At 45.1% G+C, this 22,540-nt stretch overlaps 21 non-coding genes across 21 annotated transcripts; all 21 read right to left on the reverse strand.

Moving 5' to 3' along the window:
- Positions 1 to 215: 215 nt before the first annotated feature.
- LOC136688857 (U6 spliceosomal RNA) lies at positions 216 to 322 on the reverse strand. The gene has a single exon (XR_010801543.1). It is a non-coding gene; the product is annotated as a U6 spliceosomal RNA (small nuclear RNA).
- Positions 323 to 730: 408 nt separating this feature from the next.
- On the reverse strand, positions 731 to 894 carry LOC136687855 (U1 spliceosomal RNA). The gene has a single exon (XR_010800575.1). It is a non-coding gene; the product is annotated as a U1 spliceosomal RNA (small nuclear RNA).
- Positions 895 to 1,157: 263 nt separating this feature from the next.
- On the reverse strand, positions 1,158 to 1,264 carry LOC136689016 (U6 spliceosomal RNA). Its single transcript, XR_010801695.1, has one exon. It is a non-coding gene; the product is annotated as a U6 spliceosomal RNA (small nuclear RNA).
- Positions 1,265 to 1,689: 425 nt separating this feature from the next.
- Positions 1,690 to 1,853, reverse strand: LOC136687856 (U1 spliceosomal RNA). The gene has a single exon (XR_010800576.1). It is a non-coding gene; the product is annotated as a U1 spliceosomal RNA (small nuclear RNA).
- Positions 1,854 to 2,116: 263 nt separating this feature from the next.
- LOC136688858 (U6 spliceosomal RNA) lies at positions 2,117 to 2,223 on the reverse strand. The gene has a single exon (XR_010801544.1). It is a non-coding gene; the product is annotated as a U6 spliceosomal RNA (small nuclear RNA).
- A 426-nt stretch (positions 2,224 to 2,649) lies between these two features.
- On the reverse strand, positions 2,650 to 2,813 carry LOC136687857 (U1 spliceosomal RNA). The gene has a single exon (XR_010800577.1). It is a non-coding gene; the product is annotated as a U1 spliceosomal RNA (small nuclear RNA).
- A 263-nt stretch (positions 2,814 to 3,076) lies between these two features.
- Positions 3,077 to 3,183, reverse strand: LOC136688859 (U6 spliceosomal RNA). The gene has a single exon (XR_010801545.1). It is a non-coding gene; the product is annotated as a U6 spliceosomal RNA (small nuclear RNA).
- Positions 3,184 to 3,609: 426 nt separating this feature from the next.
- Positions 3,610 to 3,773, reverse strand: LOC136688019 (U1 spliceosomal RNA). The gene has a single exon (XR_010800734.1). It is a non-coding gene; the product is annotated as a U1 spliceosomal RNA (small nuclear RNA).
- A 263-nt stretch (positions 3,774 to 4,036) lies between these two features.
- LOC136689001 (U6 spliceosomal RNA) lies at positions 4,037 to 4,143 on the reverse strand. Its single transcript, XR_010801680.1, has one exon. It is a non-coding gene; the product is annotated as a U6 spliceosomal RNA (small nuclear RNA).
- A 420-nt stretch (positions 4,144 to 4,563) lies between these two features.
- LOC136687991 (U1 spliceosomal RNA) lies at positions 4,564 to 4,727 on the reverse strand. The gene has a single exon (XR_010800706.1). It is a non-coding gene; the product is annotated as a U1 spliceosomal RNA (small nuclear RNA).
- A 263-nt stretch (positions 4,728 to 4,990) lies between these two features.
- Positions 4,991 to 5,097, reverse strand: LOC136689019 (U6 spliceosomal RNA). The gene has a single exon (XR_010801698.1). It is a non-coding gene; the product is annotated as a U6 spliceosomal RNA (small nuclear RNA).
- Positions 5,098 to 5,523: 426 nt separating this feature from the next.
- Positions 5,524 to 5,687, reverse strand: LOC136687977 (U1 spliceosomal RNA). Its single transcript, XR_010800692.1, has one exon. It is a non-coding gene; the product is annotated as a U1 spliceosomal RNA (small nuclear RNA).
- A 263-nt stretch (positions 5,688 to 5,950) lies between these two features.
- LOC136688807 (U6 spliceosomal RNA) lies at positions 5,951 to 6,057 on the reverse strand. Its single transcript, XR_010801494.1, has one exon. It is a non-coding gene; the product is annotated as a U6 spliceosomal RNA (small nuclear RNA).
- A 422-nt stretch (positions 6,058 to 6,479) lies between these two features.
- Positions 6,480 to 6,643, reverse strand: LOC136688002 (U1 spliceosomal RNA). Its single transcript, XR_010800716.1, has one exon. It is a non-coding gene; the product is annotated as a U1 spliceosomal RNA (small nuclear RNA).
- Positions 6,644 to 6,906: 263 nt separating this feature from the next.
- On the reverse strand, positions 6,907 to 7,013 carry LOC136688860 (U6 spliceosomal RNA). Its single transcript, XR_010801546.1, has one exon. It is a non-coding gene; the product is annotated as a U6 spliceosomal RNA (small nuclear RNA).
- A 426-nt stretch (positions 7,014 to 7,439) lies between these two features.
- LOC136687989 (U1 spliceosomal RNA) lies at positions 7,440 to 7,603 on the reverse strand. Its single transcript, XR_010800704.1, has one exon. It is a non-coding gene; the product is annotated as a U1 spliceosomal RNA (small nuclear RNA).
- A 263-nt stretch (positions 7,604 to 7,866) lies between these two features.
- LOC136689002 (U6 spliceosomal RNA) lies at positions 7,867 to 7,973 on the reverse strand. The gene has a single exon (XR_010801681.1). It is a non-coding gene; the product is annotated as a U6 spliceosomal RNA (small nuclear RNA).
- A 426-nt stretch (positions 7,974 to 8,399) lies between these two features.
- On the reverse strand, positions 8,400 to 8,563 carry LOC136687941 (U1 spliceosomal RNA). The gene has a single exon (XR_010800657.1). It is a non-coding gene; the product is annotated as a U1 spliceosomal RNA (small nuclear RNA).
- A 263-nt stretch (positions 8,564 to 8,826) lies between these two features.
- On the reverse strand, positions 8,827 to 8,933 carry LOC136688861 (U6 spliceosomal RNA). The gene has a single exon (XR_010801547.1). It is a non-coding gene; the product is annotated as a U6 spliceosomal RNA (small nuclear RNA).
- Positions 8,934 to 9,355: 422 nt separating this feature from the next.
- LOC136688003 (U1 spliceosomal RNA) lies at positions 9,356 to 9,519 on the reverse strand. Its single transcript, XR_010800717.1, has one exon. It is a non-coding gene; the product is annotated as a U1 spliceosomal RNA (small nuclear RNA).
- A 263-nt stretch (positions 9,520 to 9,782) lies between these two features.
- LOC136688862 (U6 spliceosomal RNA) lies at positions 9,783 to 9,889 on the reverse strand. The gene has a single exon (XR_010801548.1). It is a non-coding gene; the product is annotated as a U6 spliceosomal RNA (small nuclear RNA).
- Between the last annotated feature and the right edge of the window lie 12,651 nt (positions 9,890 to 22,540).

Below are 22,540 nucleotides of genomic sequence, written 5' to 3' on the forward strand. Positions count from 1 at the left end.
AGGAAGAGGGTGCGGTGCAGAGAGGTGGTGGGGGAGGGCTTGAGGACTTCCTAGCCCCGCCCACCATGCTGATGGAAATGCGATTGTCTTGTGAATGTCTGTGGCCTCTTGTGGTCTGACGAGGCATAGGTTTAGCTCTCCTGGCAGCCACCTTTAACACTAGTGCTTGAGGATCTTCTGAAGCAGAGACATGCTGCGTTTCCGGTGTGATGGCGCAAAATATGGAACGCCTCACGGATTTGCGTGTCATCCTTTCGCAGGGGCCATGCTAATCTTCTCTGTATCGATCCAATTTTAGTATATGTGCTGCCGTAGCAAGCACAACGTGGACTTCTCACAGGGCCCACATGTACCTGCCGCATGTCCGCAAGCGTTCTGCAATGGGGTAGGTCTCCGAAATGCCTCTCCTTGCTGGTAAAAGTTGGCCCCCTCTGCCTAGTGGTGTGCCAGGCAACCGTAAAAAGACATAAATTAAAAAAAAAACGTAAAATAAAACGCACAACTAAAAAAAACCCAAAAACAAACAAACCTCAACCACAGCTGACACACATGGAACTATGCTTGCAGAGAGTGTCTCCAAGTTAGTCTTGGGGACTCACCGATCCTGGGAGCCTGATAAGTATGTGAGCTTTCTCCCTGTTCGCATTCCCTCCTGGTGAATCTTCTTTGAGCAACACCGCAGCTTGCGCTATAGTACTGATTCAGGTCTGTTTTTGGAACGAGATTTTGTCAGGGGAGAGCGCGAACGCAGTCCCCCACTACCAGAAATTATGCAGTCGAGATTCCCACATTTGGGGAATTCGCAAGGGTCAGCTCAGCCGGAGTGCAATGGCTGAGCCTCGCCTTGGGTGAACCACCTTTGTGATCATGGTGTCGCCCCTGCCAGGTAAGTATAAGCTCCATGCAGCAATCTGGCAGGATCCTGTTGATCCCACAGGATGCAGGAAGAGGGTGCGGTGCAGAGAGGTGGTGGGGGAGGGCTTGAGGACTTCCTAGCCCCGCCCACCATGCTGATGGAAATGCGATTGTCTTGTGAATGTCTGTGGCCTCTTGTGGTCTGACGAGGCATAGGTTTAGCTCTCCTGGCAGCCACCTTTAACACTAGTGCTTGAGGATCTTCTGAAGCAGAGACATGCTGCGTTTCCGGTGTGATGGCGCAAAATATGGAACACCTCACGGATTTGCGTGTCATCCTTTCGCAGGGGCCATGCTAATCTTCTCTGTATCGATCCAACTTTAGTATATGTGCTGCCGTAGCAAGCACAACGTGGACTTCTCACAGGGCCCACATGTACCTGCCGCATGTCCGCAAGCGTTCTGCAATGGGGTAGGTCTCCGAAATGCCTCTCCTTGCTGGTAAAAGTTGGCCCGCTCTGCCTAGTGGTGTGCCAGGCAACCGTAAAAAGACATAAATTAAAAAAAACACACAAAAAAAAAAATAAAATAAAAATAAAACACACAACTAAAAAAACCCAAAAGCAAACAAACCTCAACCACAGCTGACACACATGGAGCTATGCTTGCAGAGAGTGTCTCCAAGTTAGTCTTGGGGACTCACCGATCCTGGGAGCCTGATAAGTATGTGAGTTTTCTCCCTGTTCGCATTCCCTCCTGGTGAATCTTCTTTGAGCAAAGCCGCAACTTGCGCTATAGTACTGATTCAGGTCTGTCTTTGGAACGAGATTTTGTCAGGGGAGAGCGCGAACGCAGTCCCCCACTACCAGAAATTATGCAGTCGAGATTCCCACATTTGGGGAATTCGCAAGGGTCAGCTCAGCCGGAGTGCAATGGCTGAGCCTCGCCTTGGGTGAACCACCTTTGTGATCATGGTGTCGCCCCTGCCAGGTAAGTATAAGTTCCTTGCAGCAATCTGGCAGGATCCTGTTGATCCCACAGGATGCAGGAAGAGGGTGCGGTGCAGAGAGGTGGTGGGGGAGGGCTTGAGGACTTCCTAGCCCCGCCCACCATGCTGATGGAAATGCGATTGTCTTGTGAATGTCTGTGGCCTCTTGTGGTCTGACGAGGCATAGGTTTAGCTCTCCTGGCAGCCACCTTTAACACTAGTGCTTGAGGATCTTCTGAAGCAGAGACATGCTGCGTTTCCGGTGTGATGGCGCAAAATATGGAACGCCTCACGGATTTGCGTGTCATCCTTTCGCAGGGGCCATGCTAATCTTCTCTGTATCGATCCAATTTTAGTATATGTGCTGCCGTAGCAAGCACAACGTGGACTTCTCACAGGGCCCACATGTACCTGCCGCATGTCCGCAAGCGTTCTGCAATGGGGTAGGTCTCCGAAATGCCTCTCCTTGCTGGTAAAAGTTGGCCCGCTCTGCCTAGTGGTGTGCCAGGCAACCGTAAAAAGACATAAATTAAAAAAAACACACACAAAAAAAAAATAAATTAAAAATAAAACACACAACTAAAAAAACCCAAAAGCAAACAAACCTCAACCACAGCTGACACACATGGAGCTATGCTTGCAGAGAGTGTCTCCAAGTTAGTCTTGGGGACTCACCGATCCTGGGAGCCTGATAAGTATGTGAGTTTTCTCCCTGTTCGCATTCCCTCCTGGTGAATCTTCTTTGAGCAAAGCCGCAACTTGCGCTATAGTACTGATTCAGGTCTGTCTTTGGAACGAGATTTTGTCAGGGGAGAGCGCGAACGCAGTCCCCCACTACCAGAAATTATGCAGTCGAGATTCCCACATTTGGGGAATTCGCAAGGGTCAGCTCAGCCGGAGTGCAATGGCTGAGCCTCGCCTTGGGTGAACCACCTTTGTGATCATGGTGTCGCCCCTGCCAGGTAAGTATAAGTTCCTTGCAGCAATCTGGCAGGATCCTGTTGATCCCACAGGATGCAGGAAGAGGGTGCGGTGCAGAGAGGTGGTGGGGGAGGGCTTGAGGACTTCCTAGCCCCGCCCACCATGCTGATGGAAATGCGATTGTCTTGTGAATGTCTGTGGCCTCTTGTGGTCTGACGAGGCATAGGTTTAGCTCTCCTGGCAGCCACCTTTAACACTAGTGCTTGAGGATCTTCTGAAGCAGAGACATGCTGCGTTTCCGGTGTGATGGCGCAAAATATGGAACGCCTCACGGATTTGCGTGTCATCCTTTCGCAGGGGCCATGCTAATCTTCTCTGTATCGATCCAATTTTAGTATATGTGCTGCCGTAGCAAGCACAACGTGGACTTCTCACAGGGCCCACATGTACCTGCCGCATGTCCGCAAGCGTTCTGCAATGGGGTAGGTCTCCGAAATGCCTCTCCTTGCTGGTAAAAGTTGGCCCGCTCTGCCTAGTGGTGTGCCAGGCAACCGTAAAAAGACATAAATTAAAAAAAACACACACAAAAAAAAAATAAATTAAAAATAAAACACACAACTAAAAAAACCCAAAAGCAAACAAACCTCAACCACAGCTGACACACATGGAGCTATGCTTGCAGAGAGTGTCTCCAAGTTAGTCTTGGGGACTCACCGATCCTGGGAGCCTGATAAGTATGTGAGCTTTCTCCCTGTTCGCATTCCCTCCTGGTAAATCTTCTTTGAGCAACACCGCAGCTTGCGCTATAGTTCTGATTCAGGACTGTCTTTGGAACGAGATTTTGTCAGGAGAGAGCGCGAACGCAGTCCCCCACAACCAGAAATTATGCAGTCGAGATTCCCACATTTGGGGAATTCGCAAGGGTCAGTTCAGCTGGAGTGCAATGGCTGAGCCTCGCCTTGGGTGAACCACCTTTGTGATCATGGTGTCACCCCTGCCAAGTAAGTATAAGTTCCTTGCAGCAATCTGGCAGGATCCTGTTGATCCCACAGGATGCAGGAAGAGGGTGCGGTGCAGAGAGGTGGTGGGGGAGGGCTTGAGGACTTCCTAGCCCCGCCCACCATGCTGATGGAAATGCGATTGTCTTGTGAATGTCTGTGGCCTCTTGTGGTCTGACGAGGCATAGGTTTAGCTCTCCTGGCAGCCACCTTTAACACTAGTGCTTGAGGATCTTCTGAAGCAGAGACATGCTGCGTTTCCGGTGTGATGGCGCAAAATATGGAACGCCTCACGGATTTTCGTGTCATCCTTTCGCAGGGGCCATGCTAATCTTCTCTGTATCGATCCAATTTTAGTATATGTGCTGCCGTAGCAAGCACAACGTGGACTTCTCACAGGGCCCACATGTACCTGCCGCATGTCCGCAAGCGTTCTGCAATGGGGTAGGTCTCCGAAATGCCTCTCCTTGCTGGTAAAAGTTGGCCCCCTCTGCCTAGTGGTGTGCCAGGCAACCGTAAAAAGACATAAATTAAAAAAAAACACACACACAAAAAAAGAAAAATAAAACACACAACTAAAAAAACCCAAAAACAAACAAACCTCAACCACAGCTGACACACATGGAGCTATGCTTGCAGAGAGTGTCTCCAAGTTAGTCTTGGGGACTCACCGATCCTGGGAGCCTGATAAGTATGTGAGCTTTCTCCCTGTTTGCATTCCCTCCTGGTGAATCTTCTTTGAGCAAGACCGCAACTCGCGCTATAGTACTGATTCAGGTCTGTCTTTGGAACGAGATTTTGTCAGGGAGAGCGCGAACGCAGTCCCCCACTACCAGAAATTATGCAGTCGAGATTCCCACATTTGGGGAATACGCAAGGGTCAGCTCAGCCGGAGTGCAATGGCTGAGCCTCGCCTTGGGTGAACCACCTTTGTGATCATGGTGTCGCCCCTGCCAGGTAAGTATAAGTTCCTTGCAGCAATCTGGCAGGATCCTGTTGATCCCACAGGATGCAGGAAGAGGGTGCGGTGCAGAGAGGTGGTGGGGGAGGGCTTGAGGACTTCCTAGCCCCGCCCACCATGCTGATGGAAATGCGATTGTCTTGTGAATGTCTGTGGCCTCTTGTGGTCTGACGAGGCATAGGTTTAGCTCTCCTGGCAGCCACCTTTAACACTAGTGCTTGAGGATCTTCTGAAGCAGAGACATGCTGCGTTTCCGGTGTGATGGCGCAAAATATGGAACGCCTCACGGATTTGCGTGTCATCCTTTCGCAGGGGCCATGCTAATCTTCTCTGTATCGATCCAACTTTAGTATATGTGCTGCCGTAGCAAGCACAATGTGGACTTCTCACAGGGCCCACATGTACCTGCCGCATGTCCGCAAGCGTTCTGCAATGGGGTAGGTCTCCGAAATGCCTCTCCTTGCTGGTAAAAGTTGGCCCGCTCTGCCTAGTGGTGTGCCAGGCAACCGTAAAAAGACATAAATTAAAAAAAACACACACAAAAAAAAAATAAAATAAAAATAAAACACACAACTAAAAAAACCCAAAAGCAAACAAACCTCAACCACAGCTGACACACATGGAGCTATGCTTGCAGAGAATGTCTCCAAGTTAGTCTTGGGGACTCACCGATCCTGGGAGCCTGATAAGTATGTGAGCTTTCTCCCTGTTCGCATTCCCTCCTGGTAAATCTTCTTTGAGCAACACCGCAGCTTGCGCTATAGTACTGATTCAGGACTGTCTTTGGAACGAGATTTTGTCAGGGGAGAGCGCGAACGCAGTCCCCCACAACCAGAAATTATGCAGTCGAGATTCCCACATTTGGGGAATTCGCAAGGGTCAGTTCAGCCGGAGTGCAATGGCTGAGCCTCGCCTTGGGTGAACCACCTTTGTGATCATGGTGTCGCCCCTGCCAGGTAAGTATAAGTTCCTTGCAGCAATCTGGCAGGATCCTGTTGATCCCACAGGATGCAGGAAGAGGGTGCGGTGCAGAGAGGTGGTGGGGGAGGGCTTGAGGACTTCCTAGCCCCGCCCACCATGCTGATGGAAATGCGATTGTCTTGTGAATGTCTGTGGCCTCTTGTGGTCTGACGAGGCATAGGTTTAGCTCTCCTGGCAGCCACCTTTAACACTAGTGCTTGAGGATCTTCTGAAGCAGAGACATGCTGCGTTTCCGGTGTGATGGCGCAAAATATGGAACGCCTCACGGATTTGCGTGTCATCCTTTCGCAGGGGCCATGCTAATCTTCTCTGTATCGATCCAATTTTAGTATATGTGCTGCCGTAGCGAGCACAACGTGGACTTCTCACAGGGCCCACATGTACCTGCCGCATGTCCGCAAGCGTTCTGCAATGGGGTAGGTCTCCGAAATGCCTCTCCTTGCTGGTAAAAGTTGGCCCGCTCTGCCTAGTGGTGTGCCAGGCAACCGTAAAAAGACATAAATTAAAAAAAAACACACAAAAAAAAAAAAGAAAAATAAAACACACAACTAAAAAAACCCAAAAACAAACAAACCTCAACCACAGCTGACACACATGGAGCTATGCTTGCAGAGAGTGTCTCCAAGTTAGTCTTGGGGACTCACCGATCCTGGGAGCCTGATAAGTATGTGAGTTTTCTCCCTGTTCGCATTCCCTCCTGGTGAATCTTCTTTGAGCAAAGCCGCAACTTGCGCTATAGTACTGATTCAGGTCTGTCTTTGGAACGAGATTTTGTCAGGGGAGAGCGCGAACGCAGTCCCCCACTACCAGAAATTATGCAGTCGAGATTCCCACATTTGGGGAATTCGCAAGGGTCAGCTCACCTGGAGTGCAATGGCTGAGCCTCGCCTTGGGTGAACCACCTTTGTGATCATGGTGTCGCCCCTGCCAGGTAAGTATAAGTTCCTTGCAGCAATCTGGCAGGATCCTGTTGATCCCACAGGATGCAGGAAGAGGGTGCGGTGCAGAGAGGTGGTGGGGGAGGGCTTGAGGACTTCCTAGCCCCGCCCACCATGCTGATGGAAATGCGATTGTCTTGTGAATGTCTGTGGCCTCTTGTGGTCTGACGAGGCATAGGTTTAGCTCTCCTGGCAGCCACCTTTAACACTAGTGCTTGAGGATCTTCTGAAGCAGAGACATGCTGCGTTTCCGGTGTGATGGCGCAAAATATGGAACGCCTCACGGATTTGCGTGTCATCCTTTCGCAGGGGCCATGCTAATCTTCTCTGTATCGATCCAATTTTAGTATATGTGCTGCCGTAGCAAGCACAACGTGGACTTCTCACAGGGCCCACATGTACCTGCCGCATGTCCGCAAGCGTTCTGCAATGGGGTAGGTCTCCGAAATGCCTCTCCTTGCTGGTAAAAGTTGGCCCGCTCTGCCTAGTGGTGTGCCAGGCAACCGTAAAAAGACATAAATTAAAAAAAACACACACAAAAAAAAAATGAATTAAAAATAAAACACACAACTAAAAAAACCCAAAAGCAAACAAACCTCAACCACAGCTGACACACATGGAGCTATGCTTGCAGAGAGTGTCTCCAAGTTAGTCTTGGGGACTCACCGATCCTGGGAGCCTGATAAATATGTGAGCTTTCTCCCTGTTCGCATTCCCTCCTGGTAAATCTTCTTTGAGCAACACCGCAGCTTGCGCTATAGTACTGATTCAGGACTGTCTTTGGAACGAGATTATGTCAGGGGAGAGCGCGAACGCAGTCCCCCACAACCAGAAATTATGCAGTCGAGATTCCCACATTTGGGGAATTCGCAAGGGTCAGTTCAGCCGGAGTGCAATGGCTGAGCCTCGCCTTGGGTGAACCACCTTTGTGATCATGGTGTCGCCCCTGCCAAGTAAGTATAAGTTCCTTGCATCAATCTGGCAGGATCCTGTTGATCCCACAGGATGCAGGAAGAGGGTGCGGTGCAGAGAGGTGGTGGGGGAGGGCTTGAGGACTTCCTAGCCCCGCCCACCATGCTGATGGAAATGCGATTGTCTTGTGAATGTCTGTGGCCTCTTGTGGTCTGACGAGGCATAGGTTTAGCTCTCCTGGCAGCCACCTTTAACACTAGTGCTTGAGGATCTTCTGAAGCAGAGACATGCTGCGTTTCCGGTGTGATGGCGCAAAATATGGAACGCCTCATGGATTTGCGTGTCATCCTTTCGCAGGGGCCATGCTAATCTTCTCTGTATCGATCCAATTTTAGTATATGTGCTGCCGTAGCAAGCACAACGTGGACTTCTCACAGGGCCCACATGTACCTGCCGCATGTCCGCAAGCGTTCTGCAATGGGGTAGGTCTCCGAAATGCCTCTCCTTGCTGGTAAAAGTTGGCCCGCTCTGCCTAGTGGTGTGCCAGGCAACCGTAAAAAGACATAAATTAAAAAAACACACACAAAAAAAAAAATAAATTAAAAATAAAACACACAACTAAAAAAACCCAAAAGCAAACAAACCTCAACCACAGCTGACACACATGGAGCTATGCTTGCAGAGAGTGTCTCCAAGTTAATCTTGGGGACTCACCGATCCTGGGAGCCTGATAAGTATGTGAGCTTTCTCCCTGTTCGCATTCCCTCCTGGTAAATCTTCTTTGAGCAACACCACAGCTTGCGCTATAGTACTGATTCAGGACTGTCTTTGGAACGAGATTTTGTCAGGGGAGAGCGCGAACGCAGTCCCCCACAACCAGAAATTATGCAGTCGAGATTCCCACATTTGGGGAATTCGCAAGGGTCAGCTCAGCCGGAGTGCAATGGCTGAGCCTCGCCTTGGGTGAACCACCTTTGTGATCATGGTGTCGCCCCTGCCAGGTAAGTATAAGTTCCTTGCAGCAATCTGGCAGGATCCTGTTGATCCCACAGGATGCAGGAAGAGGGTGCGGTGCAGAGAGGTGGTGGGGGAGGGCTTGAGGACTTCCTAGCCCCGCCCACCATGCTGATGGAAATGCGATTGTCTTGTGAATGTCTGTGGCCTCTTGTGGTCTGACGAGGCATAGGTTTAGCTCTCCTGGCAGCCACCTTTAACACTAGTGCTTGAGGATCTTCTGAAGCAGAGACATGCTGCGTTTCCGGTATGATGGCGCAAAATATGGAACGCCTCACGGATTTGCGTGTCATCCTTTCGCAGGGGCCATGCTAATCTTCTCTGTATCGATCCAATTTTAGTATATGTGCTGCCGTAGCAAGCACAACGTGGACTTCTCACAGGGCCCACATGTACCTGCCGCATGTCCGCAAGCGTTCTGCAATGGGGTAGGTCTCCGAAATGCCTCTCCTTGCTGGTAAAAGTTGGCCCCCTCTGCCTAGTGGTGTGCCAGGCAACCGTAAAAAGACATAAATTAAAAAAAAACACACAAAAAAAAAAAAGAAAAATAAAACACACAACTAAAAAAACCCAAAAACAAACAAACCTCAACCACAGCTGACACACATGGAGCTATGCTTGCAGAGAGTGTCTCCAAGTTAGTCTTGGGGACTCACCGATCCTGGGAGCCTGATAAGTATGTGAGTTTTCTCCCTGTTCGCATTCCCTCCTGGTGAATCTTCTTTGAGCAAAGCCGCAACTTGCGCTATAGTACTGATTCAGGTCTGTCTTTGGAACGAGATTTTGTCAGGGGAGAGCGCGAACGCAGTCCCCCACTACCAGAAATTATGCAGTCGAGATTCCCACATTTGGGGAATTCGCAAGGGTCAGCTCACCTGGAGTGCAATGGCTGAGCCTCGCCTTGGGTGAACCACCTTTGTGATCATGGTGTCGCCCCTGCCAGGTAAGTATAAGTTCCTTGCAGCAATCTGGCAGGATCCTGTTGATCCCACAGGATGCAGGAAGAGGGTGCGGTGCAGAGAGGTGGTGGGGGAGGGCTTGAGGACTTCCTAGCCCCGCCCACCATGCTGATGGAAATGCGATTGTCTTGTGAATGTCTGTGGCCTCTTGTGGTCTGACGAGGCATAGGTTTAGCTCTCCTGGCAGCCACCTTTAACACTAGTGCTTGAGGATCTTCTGAAGCAGAGACATGCTGCGTTTCCGGTGTGATGGCGCAAAATATGGAACGCCTCACGGATTTGCGTGTCATCCTTTCGCAGGGGCCATGCTAATCTTCTCTGTATCGATCCAATTTTAGTATATGTGCTGCCGTAGCAAGCACAACGTGGACTTCTCACAGGGCCCACATGTACCTGCCGCATGTCCGCAAGCGTTCTGCAATGGGGTAGGTCTCCGAAATGCCTCTCCTTGCTGGTAAAAGTTGGCCCCCTCTGCCTAGTGGTGTGCCAGGCAACCGTAAAAAGACATAAATTAAAAAAAAAACACACACACAAAAAAAAAAAAAAATAAAAATAAAACACACAACTAAAAAAACCCAAAAACAAACAAACCTCAACCACAGCTGACACACATGGAGCTATGCTTGCAGAGAGTGTCTCCAAGTTAGTCTTGGGGACTCACCGATCCTGGGAGCCTGATAAGTATGTGAGCTTTCTCCCTGTTCGCATTCCCTCCTGGTAAATCTTCTTTGAGCAACACCGCAGCTTGCGCTATAGTACTGATTCAGATCTGTCTTTGGAACAAGATTTTGTCAGGGGAGAGCGCGAACGCAGTCCCATCATTCATTTTTTTTCTTGCTTATTTTCTTTTTTTTCACAAGCTCAATACATAAAAGATATAAAATAAAGACTTGTGCAGGTAGAATGAACAAAACTGTCCGTTTTCCTTAAAGGGTAAATTTCACATGAATGTTTTCAGATCATAATATTGCATCTTTTATTTGTATTTTCTTTATCTCCAGTCAAAATCAAACTCGCCTCGTGCAGGACTCGAACACCCGCCGGAGGAGGCATTCGCGGTTACTTTTAGCGTCAAAACCCCGACTAACACGAACCTGCCTTGTCGGTAGAGCATGAGACTCTTAATCTCAGGGTTGTGGGTTCGAGCCCACTCGAAATCTTTATCGTACCGGCAGGAGACCGCGTCCCTGCATGAATTTCATCTGTAGATTTAGACAGATAGGAAAACACAGCCGCAGACGTCCCTGGGTTGGCTTGAACCACCAACCTTTCGATTAACAGCCAAACACGCTAACCGATTGTGCCACAGAGACGCACTGTGAGTGAGCCACGTTTTATCATTGCCATATTGAGCTCTGCTTTGGACAGATGAGACAATACAAACATATTTCTTGTGTTCAACCTCCATCAAGTTAACTCACCCGAGAGTTCTGTCATTTGGACCCACAATATATTTCCATCTTTTTCTAAGCTTCACTGTAGCCACGTGTTGTCAATGACGTCCTTTCTATCGCCTCTGTGGATCATGCAGACCACCCCGGACACGTTGACTTTGGCCTCAATGTTGGGTTCCTTGTTTACAGCAGTTTTGCCTGTGATACATGTACCCTGACAGTACAGCTGTTGACCCTTATCCAAGCTTCTGAAAGAATTCGAATGCATAGCCATGAATGGACAGCGTTTTTAATTCTTAGCCAAGAGTCTGAAAAAAATCTGGACTGCAAAGCAGCACGCAGGAGGAAAAAGACACGACACGGTTTGTAGGGCCACCTCACAACGAACGCTGACCAATCACACATCAGAGGGCTTCCACGAATTGACTAACGACTGCCCATTACTGGCGCATTACTACCTAGAAATGGCCAATCGAAAATCAGAGAGGCAGGAGTTCCCGCCCACCGACCTATCACATGCAGATCCATGGGGCATAGCGATGAACGGCGGAATATTTAGAACGGCTCGTTTTGGCTGCGTTGATAAACGTATTTGGAGTTATCATCTACCTGTGTGGCTTCACGAGAATATAACTCTCAATTTCCACGAACTCATCGATTTTCAACACGTCGTTCTTCTCTTCGAGTACGTTTTGGTAAGTAATGTTTATTTCATGTTTTGCTTAATATGTTATATATTCCATATATATCCCTAGTGGCAAAAAATGTTAGATTGTTATTTATTGAAAATATAGAGATTACTTTAGTTACATTTTAAGTGAACTAACGTTATTTCAGTGAAGTCTGTGTTAAGACTACAACCTAAAAACGATTAAAAAATAGCTAATAATATGGTTAGTCCTTTGAGTTAAAAATGAAATTATATTGGTCCTGTGAGTTACTAATAGTCCTGTGAGTTGTTGTTATTATTAGTCCTGTGAGTTGTTGTTATTAGTCCTGTGAGTTGTTATTATTAGTCATGTGAGTTGTTGTTATTATTAGTCCTGTGAGTTGTTGTTATTAGTCCTGTGAGTTGTTATTATTAGTCATGTGAGTTGTTGTTATTATTAGTCCTGTGAGTTGTTGTTATTAGTCCTGTGAGTTGTTGTTATTATTAGTCCTGTGAGTTGTTGTTATTAGTCCTGTGAGTTGTTGTTATTATTAGTCATGTGAGTTGTTGTTATTATTAGTCATGTGAGTTGTTGTTATTATTAGTCCTGTGAGTTGTTGTTATTATTAGTCATGTGAGTTGTTGTTATTATTAGTCCTGTGAGTTGTTGTTATTAGTCCTGTGAGTTGTTATTATTAGTCATGTGAGTTGTTGTTATTATTAGTCCTGTGAGTTGTTGTTATTATTAGTCATGTGAGTTGTTGTTATTAGTCCTGTGAGTTGTTATTATTAGTCATGTGAGTTGTTGTTATTATTAGTCCTGTGAGTTGTTGTTATTATTAGTCATGTGGATTGTTGTTATTATTAGTCATGTGAGTTGTTGTTATTATTAGTCCTGTGAGTTGTTATTATTAGTCCTGTGAGTTACTATTAGCCCTGTGAGTTATTATCTGTTCCACTTGCTCTGATGACACCATCTGCTGTCCCTTCTACTTCCATGCACCTTCTGCGTCTGGTGGCCCCTGTCGTGTTTCCACTGCTACTTCCACCATTATCAGGCTTGATCCTCCTGCTTAGCTTCTGCATCACCTTCTGCTACCCTTATACCTTGTTCTCTCCACCCGCTGCTTCATTAGTCATCTCTTCGCTTGCACACAGCTGTAAGACCTCTAATAATGCTTCATTAGACACAAGCTATGAATAAATCATTTGATGTCTTAATTCACCATTTAATCATTTTTACTTTGTCTTTAATTTTCCTGTAACTGTAGGTCCACTGAAGCATGATCCAGAGTCAGTAGAGCCATCTTCTGATCCTGTGTCTTCCGTTAAGCAGGACGTAAGAATTTATTTATTTATTATAATATAAATATATATTATAAATTATATATTTATTATAGTTTACTGACTTCTAATTGTGTTGATTTGTTTCAAATATACATTAGTTGTTGCATATAGTAACTCATTGTGGTTATTCAGTTAGGACTCTGTTGGGCCTGACAACGTTGCTGGTTATGGAGCTGTTCAGGATTTGGCAGACTACTTGAAGGACCATGTTCTCTCATTGTCACGGGAAGAGTCAAGCCATATCGTCACACTTTGGCAGGCTCTTAGTGACTATGACAAGGAGCGCACAGTATATTCTCCACGTCATCAGGCCACTTTGAATAAGGGGCGTTTCAGGTCCACAAAAAAACTGGTAGCTGCTGGTGTGGAGTCAACAAGACGGTGAGTTTTTATACTCAACTGTACTTATTACTGCTGTTGGAATCTGTAAACCTGCAAATATCTAAGAATACTGTGTTTTTGCTCCTTCACAGGTGCTTTCTTGGTGCATGCAGCCCTGCACAGTGGCCAGACTGCAACAGGGTTGTGGAGGCTATATTTGTGAAGCTGTGTATGGCTTTTTCACACCCAAAACAGGTTGACGGTGTCAGGTTTGGAAGGTGGACCCTCATCACTCGTTCTTACAAGCACATCAGAGAGTGCATCTTGAGCAATGTGATGCAGGACACCACCATCCAGCTGCCTGAAGTTAACACAGCCCCACACTCAGAGTGGTGAGTCAATCGGTTATCATATATGACAAATAATTCAATGAAGTCTCATTACATCTAACACATTTAAAAAAATTTTCCTCATATTGAAAGGCCTTTATTATAATATGTCTGTGCATAAACAAATCTTGCAGCGTATTTCAGTGGCAAGTGGATTTATTTTTCTAAAATGATTTAATGAATTGTTGAATATGTTTTAGGTACTGCAGACACACCCGATCACAGGAGTCCAATGTGCTTAATCAGGGCATAAGGACTCCTGAAACACCTGTGGCGGATCCTGTACCACAGCGCTCCACACCCCAGACTGAAATGTTAAAAGCTCACCCATCCACAGACAGCCCCCATGTATTTGTCCTACCACCAGACACTGCAGGTATGGCAAAGACCAAAAGATGTCTGACATTTGGGTCAATGGCTTCTACATCTGCTGGTCTGCAGCTTCCTCAGCAGCATCACCTCCCTGAAGCTCCCCAGTTCACCTCCTCTACCCTCTCTGCCTGTCCAGTGTCAGTCCCTGCAGGCTAGATGATTCTTTTTTTTAGTTAGTTAGTAGGTGTTTATTTTGGTTTTCAAAATGAATACAGTATATACAAAAAATAATAATAATAACAATTACCTAAAAGAAGACAACAATAATAATGGTAACAAATATTAAATTAATAGACATGACAGTCAAAACAAAATAACAAACCGAAAAGGTATAGGCTGGAGAATTAGCTTATTGTGCCTACCCTTTGTACTTAGCTAATTAAAATTCCTTTTACTTCTGTATTTAGATGATAAAAAACCACCACGGAAAGAAAACATTCAAAAAAAAAAAAATTATATATATATATATATACACACACACACACACATATACATACATTTTTTTTAAACAATAATCATTCTTTGGTTTTATACGTGCTTACCACCTTGATTTTTAACATTTTTTTAAACTTGCCAAGTGAGCTACACATTTTTAGTTCATTATCAAAACTATTCCACAAATTAACCCCCTTAATGGATATATATCTATTTTTTATATTTGTCCTTGCTCTTGTTTTTGTAAACAAACCTGTTCCTCAGTTCATATTTGCTCTCTTTAATTTCAGACAACTTCTGAACACAGTTGGGAAGTAAATTGTATTGTGCTTTGTATATTATTTGTGCAATATTAAAGTTAACTAGATCACTGAATTTTAAAGCTTGTAATTTAATAAATAGTTTGTTGGTTGGTTCATAATAATCCTTTCGATTTACAATTCTTATGGCTTTCTTTTGTAGCATGATAATTGTTTTAGTTATGGTTTTATGTGTTTCCCCATACCTCCACACAGTAGGTCATGTATGGAACTATGAAAGAACAGTACAGTATATAAAGTGATTTCTCATTCAGAACATTTTTAATTTGATATAATACTGCAATTATTTGGTTTCCAACTTAATTTATGATCAATTATCACACCCAGAAATTTGTTTTCATACACTCTTTCTATTTTCACATTATTGATCATAAGTTTAACTTCATTCTTGATTTGTCTAGTTCCGAATATTATAAACTTTGTTTTATTTAAATTCAGTTATAACTTATTAATATCAAACCATTTCTTTAATACTTCCAATTCCCTTTCCACTGCCTTCAGAAGCTGTTCCAAACTTTTTCCAGAGCAATATACATTTGTGTCATCAGCAAATAAAACAACTTTTAACAAATCAGATACTTTACCAATATCATTTATATATAACAGAAATAACTTAGGTCCTATCACTGAACCTTGTGGGATCCCACAAGTGACCTTCAGAAGTTTTGATTTTGTTATTTATTTTGTACATATTGATATCTGTCACAAAGATAACTATTGAGCCATGAATATGCTACTCCTCTAATACCATATCTCTCCATTGTTTTCATTAATAGATCATGATCAATTGTATCAAAAGCTTTAAGTCTATAAACACCCCCACAGTATATTCCTTATTGTCTATTGCAGTAGATATCTCTTCTACTAGTTGCATCACAGCCATCGAAGTGGACCTATTTTTTCTGAATCCATACTGTTGGTCACTCAATAATGTATGTTTTTCTATGAACTTATCTAGCCATTGAACAAACAATTTTTCTAAGATTTTTGAGAATTGTGATAGCAAAGAAACAGGTCTATAATTGGAGAACTGGTGTCTCTCTCCACTTTTAAAGATAAGAATAACTTTTGCTATTTTCATTTTATTTGGAAAAATACCAGTTTTAAAGGACAGATTGCAGATATGTGTAAATGGTTTAACTATGCATTCTATAATATTTTTTACCAATGTCATATCAGTATCATTCCAATCAGTGGATGTTTTTTGTTTTTAATTTTTTTTACAATATCCAATATTTCTTTTGCATTGGTACTCCTAACAAAGATGGAATGAGAATTTTTAGGAACTCTATTCATGTCCACACCATCTTTATTTCTTGGCTCCACAATCTCCTTTGCTAAATTGGATCCGACATTTACAAAATAGTCATTAAATTCATTAGCAATTTGTTATATTATTTATGACTGTATTATCTTCTTTTACAAAATTATTTGGAATTTCTGCTGTTCCAAATCCCTTTTTAATAATGCCATTCAGCACATTCTAAGTACCTTGAACATTACCCCTATACTTCTCCAGTAACGTCTGATAGTGAAGTTATGCTGATAACATAATTTTGGGAGTAGGACCACGCCCAAACTCCTCCTCTCAGCCCTATATATACCCTGCAAATTCACGTCATTCCTGCAACAGACAAACTCGCCTCATTCAGTTCAGGAGACGGATCTCGACTCGACTGCTTCACGACGTCAGCTCGCTCCTCCGCGCTGAGTCATTTCTGCTGATCCCCATATCCGGAGCCGTGTTCGGCCTTTATCAAGCCCACTGAGCCTCCTGTTTTAAACTCGCTCCTGCTAAACAGCTATGGGACTGCCCGGTATCTGAAGTAACGTACGGCCGTTGTCACGCCTGCAACCGCTTCAACTGTTTTGTGCTCTGCTGTCTTACCCGCTCCGGATCGGTGCTCTGTTCTCCTGCTTCTCCTCCCGCTGCATTCGGCCTTCCGAGTGACCCCCCGCATATCCCTCCGACGCTGGCGAAAGGCTTCGAGCCTCCCCTTAACTTTATCTTCGGCTACACTGCCACGGGACTGCCTCGCGTTTTGGGGAACGCGAATCTACCATCGTCACGGCTGCGGCTCCACATCTACGAGCTCTACAGCGCCTTGAGACTCCCATTTCCTCCTCTCCGGCAGAACAGCCTCGGCATTCCAGCAACGTGCTCCGAAACAATGGCGTCGCTCACTCAGCTAAAGAGAGAGAAACCCGTCTGCCGGTGTAAGTATCCCCCGCGCAGCAATGCGATGACATCACAACCGTCTATCTCCGACGCCCCCTGCTGGAGTATCCTTCGTCTTCCCGTTACCCTTTCTGGTCGTGTCTAAGCTGGAGACATTAGCCTCAATGTCTTATAGTCTTTGCTGTCTCACAGGTCGGTGCCTTAGAGGGCTGTTTTGATAATAATATAATTATCTGAGCTGAATTGGATAATGGCTTAGAATCTGCATTATTTATGCACATCTCCCATGCAGTAGTTTACCTACACTGCTTGCCAAACTGGTCCTATCTGAAATGTTGGAAGGAAAAAAAAACAAAAAAAAAAACAGGCAGCATGTTTAAGCCTCCATTCCAAACCGGCTCCTCTTTCCACCTGAACACTACCTTGATTGACAGCATCGCACCCATTTAGACAGCCCTCCGAGTTCATTTCGTTCTCTCTTATCCTCTCTACGCATCATCCCACCCCTCCCTTTATCATCCCACCCCTCCCCCTTTTTTCTCTCTTTACGTCTGTCTCTACGCATCATCCCACCCCTCCCCCTTTTTTCTTTCTTTACGTCTGTCTCTACGCATCATCCCTCCCCTCCCTTCATCATCCCACCCCTCCCCCTTTTTTCTCTCTTTACGTCTGTCTCTACGCATCATCCCACCCCTCCCTTTATCATCCCACCCCTCCCCCTTTTTCTTTCTCTACATCTGTCTCTACGCATCATCCCTCCCCTCCTTTCATCATCCCACCTCTTCCCCTGTTGCAGCCGCAGCTGCATGCCTCAGACCTTCTAGCTCGCACCCCTCGATAGGTGCTGCGGCGGGCCCGTCACCTGTCCAGCGCTCTGACCACTCGACGCAGTCTACTCTACGCATCACCCCCCCCCCCTTCATCTCCCCATTTTTTCCTCATTGCAGCCGCTGCTGTATGCCTCAGACCTTCTAGCCCACACCCCTCTATAGGTGCTGCGGCGGGCCTGTCTCCTGTCCAGCGCTCTGGGCACTCGACGCGGTCTACTCTTCGTAGGTCTACTCTACGCATCATCCCACCCTCCCTTCATCTTCCCACTTTTTCCCATTGCAGCCGCAGCTGTAAGCCTCAGACCTTCTAGCCCACGCCCCTCTATAGGTGCTGCGGCGGGCCTGTCTCCTGTCCAGCGCTCTGGGCACTCGACGCGGTCTACTCTCCGTAGGTCTACTCTACGCATCATCCCACCACTTTTTCCTCATTGCAGCCGCTGCTGTATGCCTCAGACCTTCTAGCCCACGCCCCTCTATAGGTGCTGCGGCGGGCCTGTCTCCTGTCCAGCGCTCTGGGCACTCGACGCGTTCTTCTCGCTGCATGGCTTCCTCATTGCTGATTCAATTTCTTTCCATCCTCTTCCCCTGCTGCTGCTCTATGCCTCATACTTTCCAGCTCACACCCCCTCTATAGGTTGCTGTTGCAGGCCTGCCTCCTGCCTGGCGTTCTGGGCATTCTATGCAGTTTCCTTGTTGCACAGCTTCCTCACCCTAGATTCGCTCTCATCCGATCGTCTCATTCTCCCAGCCTCTACAACAGCAGCTTGCATACTTCATGGACGCTCATCCCAACCTCTTTCATTTGCGGCCACGCCATACCCCGCCTCTAACATTACAATTCTCATTTTTCTATTTAGGTGCTGCTGCAGACCCTCATCCTGACTCCTCTGCTGATGTGCTTCTCCCAACCTCCGGCTCCCAGTTTATACTCTCTTTTCAGATGCTGCCGTGGACTATCGTACCAGACCCTCCTCTGTGCTGCCTTGCTGCTCACACTCTACAGCTTCTAATTCCTGCTCTGTTTTCAGGCGCTTCGGTGGACCTTCATCCCCCACTTCTTACGGCTGCACTACTCAGAGTCCCTGACTTTCCAGCTCATCTTCCCGGGCGCCGTTACAGGCCATGTCCTAATCCTCCGCTTTGCATCTGTCCCGCACCCCGCCTCTTCCTTTACAGCACACCCACTCTCCTGATGTGGACCTTCATCCTAATCCCCTTCCCCTCGTGGTTTCGCTGCATCCTGCCTCTTCCTTTACAGCCCTCCTCTCTCATGCCACAGACCTTCGTCCCAACCCCATTGCTTTGCGGCCGGACCATTCCAGCCTATGCTCTCTCCCTAGGTTACCTTGGACCGACACTTGATGCCACCTAGGGCACCTGTTATTTCAACACCCTCTAGGCATCTTCGTTATCTTGTAGTCAACTTTCTACTTTGCCACCTTGCTTGAGCACCTCAGCACTTTTTGGATTTCCTCTTCCAGAGTTTTCTCCCGTGCGACAAAATGCCTTCCTTTCTATCTCGCTTTCCTGCGGTGCTGACCTTTTTGGGCTTCTTAACTGGCCTCATCTGTCATCCCTCTAGATCACCATTCCGTTCTCTATTCTCTCTATGCCATTGGAAAGGCACCACCAGGGGGCACACTTGCCAACGAAGAATATCTCGCTTTATTAACACTGCCCCTCTGTAGTACTTGACTTCAAGGCTGCTACTAAGCCACTTTTCACCCATTATTGCCAGCCTCAGACCCCTCACTATTACCCAATCACCATCAATTACACTGAAGTAGAAATTGGACTTAGCAACACTATGTCCAGTGCATGGCGGCCTAGATAAACGTCACTATTATTGTTACTCCGTAGCAAAATGACATTTAGCTGGTGATACGTTAAAAATTCTATTATTAGTTGATCAATTTGATTTCTGCCAATGCGATGATCTTGTCCATCTTAAGACCAACTCCGACTTTATATCACTTCTCGCAATCATCACCTCTTTACCACTGCGGCATCTGAATACTCGAATTACCAGTCACACTAGAATTTCCATTATCATAATCAACAAAGGACATTCAACTTACTCATGCTATTTTCTCTACCGTCTCACATGACACTCAGTCATACACCAGTTAATTAAAGGTAGTTCATTCAAAGACTCACTAACCCCTTCATTTCACCTAAACACAATCAGGACACCAATCAAACCCTTGACCAGAGTACCTGAACCTATCCATTCTGTAGCACTTAATGACCAGCATTCCTGTAAATTTTTGGGGGTCCGGCTTCATACGCATTCATAAGCCGCCCTAAACTCTTCCCCAAAAGACTTCTGAGTTTGCCTCCCCGTTTCAGCCTCTGAGGGCGTGGTCCGTACTAGCAAAGTGAAGTTATGCTGATAACATAATTTTGGGAGTAGGACCACGCCCAAACTCCTCCTCTCAGCCCTATATATACCCTGCAAATTCATGTCATTCCTGCAACAGACAAACTCGCCTCATTCAGTTCAGGAGACGGATCTCGACTCGACTGCTTCACGACGTCAGCTCGCTCCTCCGCGCTGAGTCATTTCTGCTGATCCCCATATCCGGAGCCGTGTTCGGCCTTTATCAAGCCCACTGAGCCTCCTGTTTTAAACTCGCTCCCACCTCCACCCCATCTCCACCCTTTTCTCATATTACTTTATCCAACGAGGGGGTCCGGCTTCATACGCATTCATAAGCCGCCCTAAACTCTTCCCCAAAAGACTTCTGAGTTTGCCTCCCCGTTTCAGCCTCTGAGGGCGTGGTCCGTACTAGCAAAATATTCCTTTTTACTAAATCTCATAACACTTATTAATTTATTTTTACATGTCTTATATTTATTTTCTGCTTCTTTAGTTTTTTGTTTTAAGAACAATTTATATAGAACATTTTTCTTTTTACATGCGTTTGCTATTCCCTTGGTAATCAATGGTTTGCCCTGAAATTTATGCCTACTTTAAAGTTTTTTTTTGAAAGGACAGTTTTGTTCATAAAGCTCAGTTAATATGGACAAAAGCCTCATATGCGTTGTTAGGGTCCTCCTTTTCATAAACCTCAGCCCAGTTTTGTTTTATTAAGTCCAACTTGAGAGCAGCAATAGCTTCTGGTGTTCTGTGTCTTATCACTTTAAAAATATATGTCCTATATTCAATTTGTACATTAAGAACATTTTGAAAGATTGCAAAAACAGGAAAATGGTCACTTATGTCATTTATGAGCAATCCACCTACTATTGGACTCCCAATTCTGTTTGTAAATATGTTGTCAATCAATGTAGCAGTGTCTGGTTATTCTAGTTGGTTTTATGATTACAGGAAATGGGTTGTACATTGTACTGATAAAATCTGTTGTTGTTTTATGTCCATTTGGCTTTAACAAATCAATATTAAAATCACCACATACAATTTGTACCTTTTTGTCATTCAGTTTGTCGATCATCCCAGCAATTTTGTCATTGAATGTTTCTGTACAAGTTCCTGGGGGTCTGTATACACAACTGATTAATATATTTTTAGAATGTTTTACATTAATTTCTATAGTAACACATTCCATTATATTTTCTATAGCATTTGACATACTTTTAACCATACTGCACCTTAAATGTGTATCAACATACAGAGCAACTCCTCCACCTATTTTATTGTTCCTATTAAAACTAAATAGCTCATATCCATCCAGTCCTACATGAGAGACTTTCTCATTATCAAGCCAAGTCTCAGACACCACAATGACATTAAACGTTTTGAATTTACTCAAATACTCTTTGATTTTAAGGAAGTTTCTATTGAGGCTTCTACTATTAAAATGTATTATTGATAATGCACCTTCCATATTCACATTATTATTAAATTGTTCTTTTGTGTAATACTCACAGTTAGAGTTGATATTATTGTAGTATTAAGTGGGTTTCAGGGTCAATATCTTTTCCGAACTCATATTTTATGTATTCTGTGTGGTCAAATGTTTTAAAATTCATATGTTCATACTTGCTATATTGTGTACTACATAACTCATCACGCGCACACACATCTCATTATTATCTGTGAAATCATCATCATCATCAAAGTATTTGAACGGGAATCCAAAGATATTGCAGTATATCATGACAAACATGCAGGGTTTTATAATTACTTATTTATATGGGTTTAAGTCTTTCAGTTCTTTTATCATAATTACTTTGGCTTCTTCTGGTGTTCCATTCAGTCGAATCATTCCGAATTACAGTTCCTGGTCCATGTTGCCTGTACTTTTTGTTGTTTTTTGGGGATGCGTGCTTGCCTTGCAATTTCTGCATTTTTTTGGGTAAGATGCTCATTTAGGTATACTCCTGCCCCTTCAGCTTCTTCACCTGCCTGAGTAGCTCAGTTTTGTGTTTCCTATTCATAAAATGAACTATGATGGCTGGCTTGCTTTTCCTGTCTTTTCGGGGTAGGGAATGGTAAGCTGAGATGTTGCTACTTTTAATATGTATATTTTTGTTTTCAAAAAATGTTATGACTTGCCATTCAAGTGTTTTTAGTTCTTCTGTTGAGACATCCTCGCCTTCTTTGCGCTCCGCTGTACTGGCATATGTTCTAATGTTCTATGTGTAGTCTCTAATTCACTTATAATTACGTCTTCCATCCTACTGTACTGTTCAAGGTTATCAATTCTCTTTTGAAGTCCAACAATTATTCTATCTTTTTCATTCACAAGGATCTTAAGTTGTTTAAGCAGCTTAGTGTGACGCTTAACCACTTTGCTTAATTCTTCTGACATGA

Source organism: Hoplias malabaricus, chromosome 2 (genome assembly GCF_029633855.1).
Source record: "Hoplias malabaricus isolate fHopMal1 chromosome 2, fHopMal1.hap1, whole genome shotgun sequence".
In the NCBI taxonomy this organism is placed as follows: domain Eukaryota; kingdom Metazoa; phylum Chordata; class Actinopteri; order Characiformes; family Erythrinidae; genus Hoplias; species Hoplias malabaricus.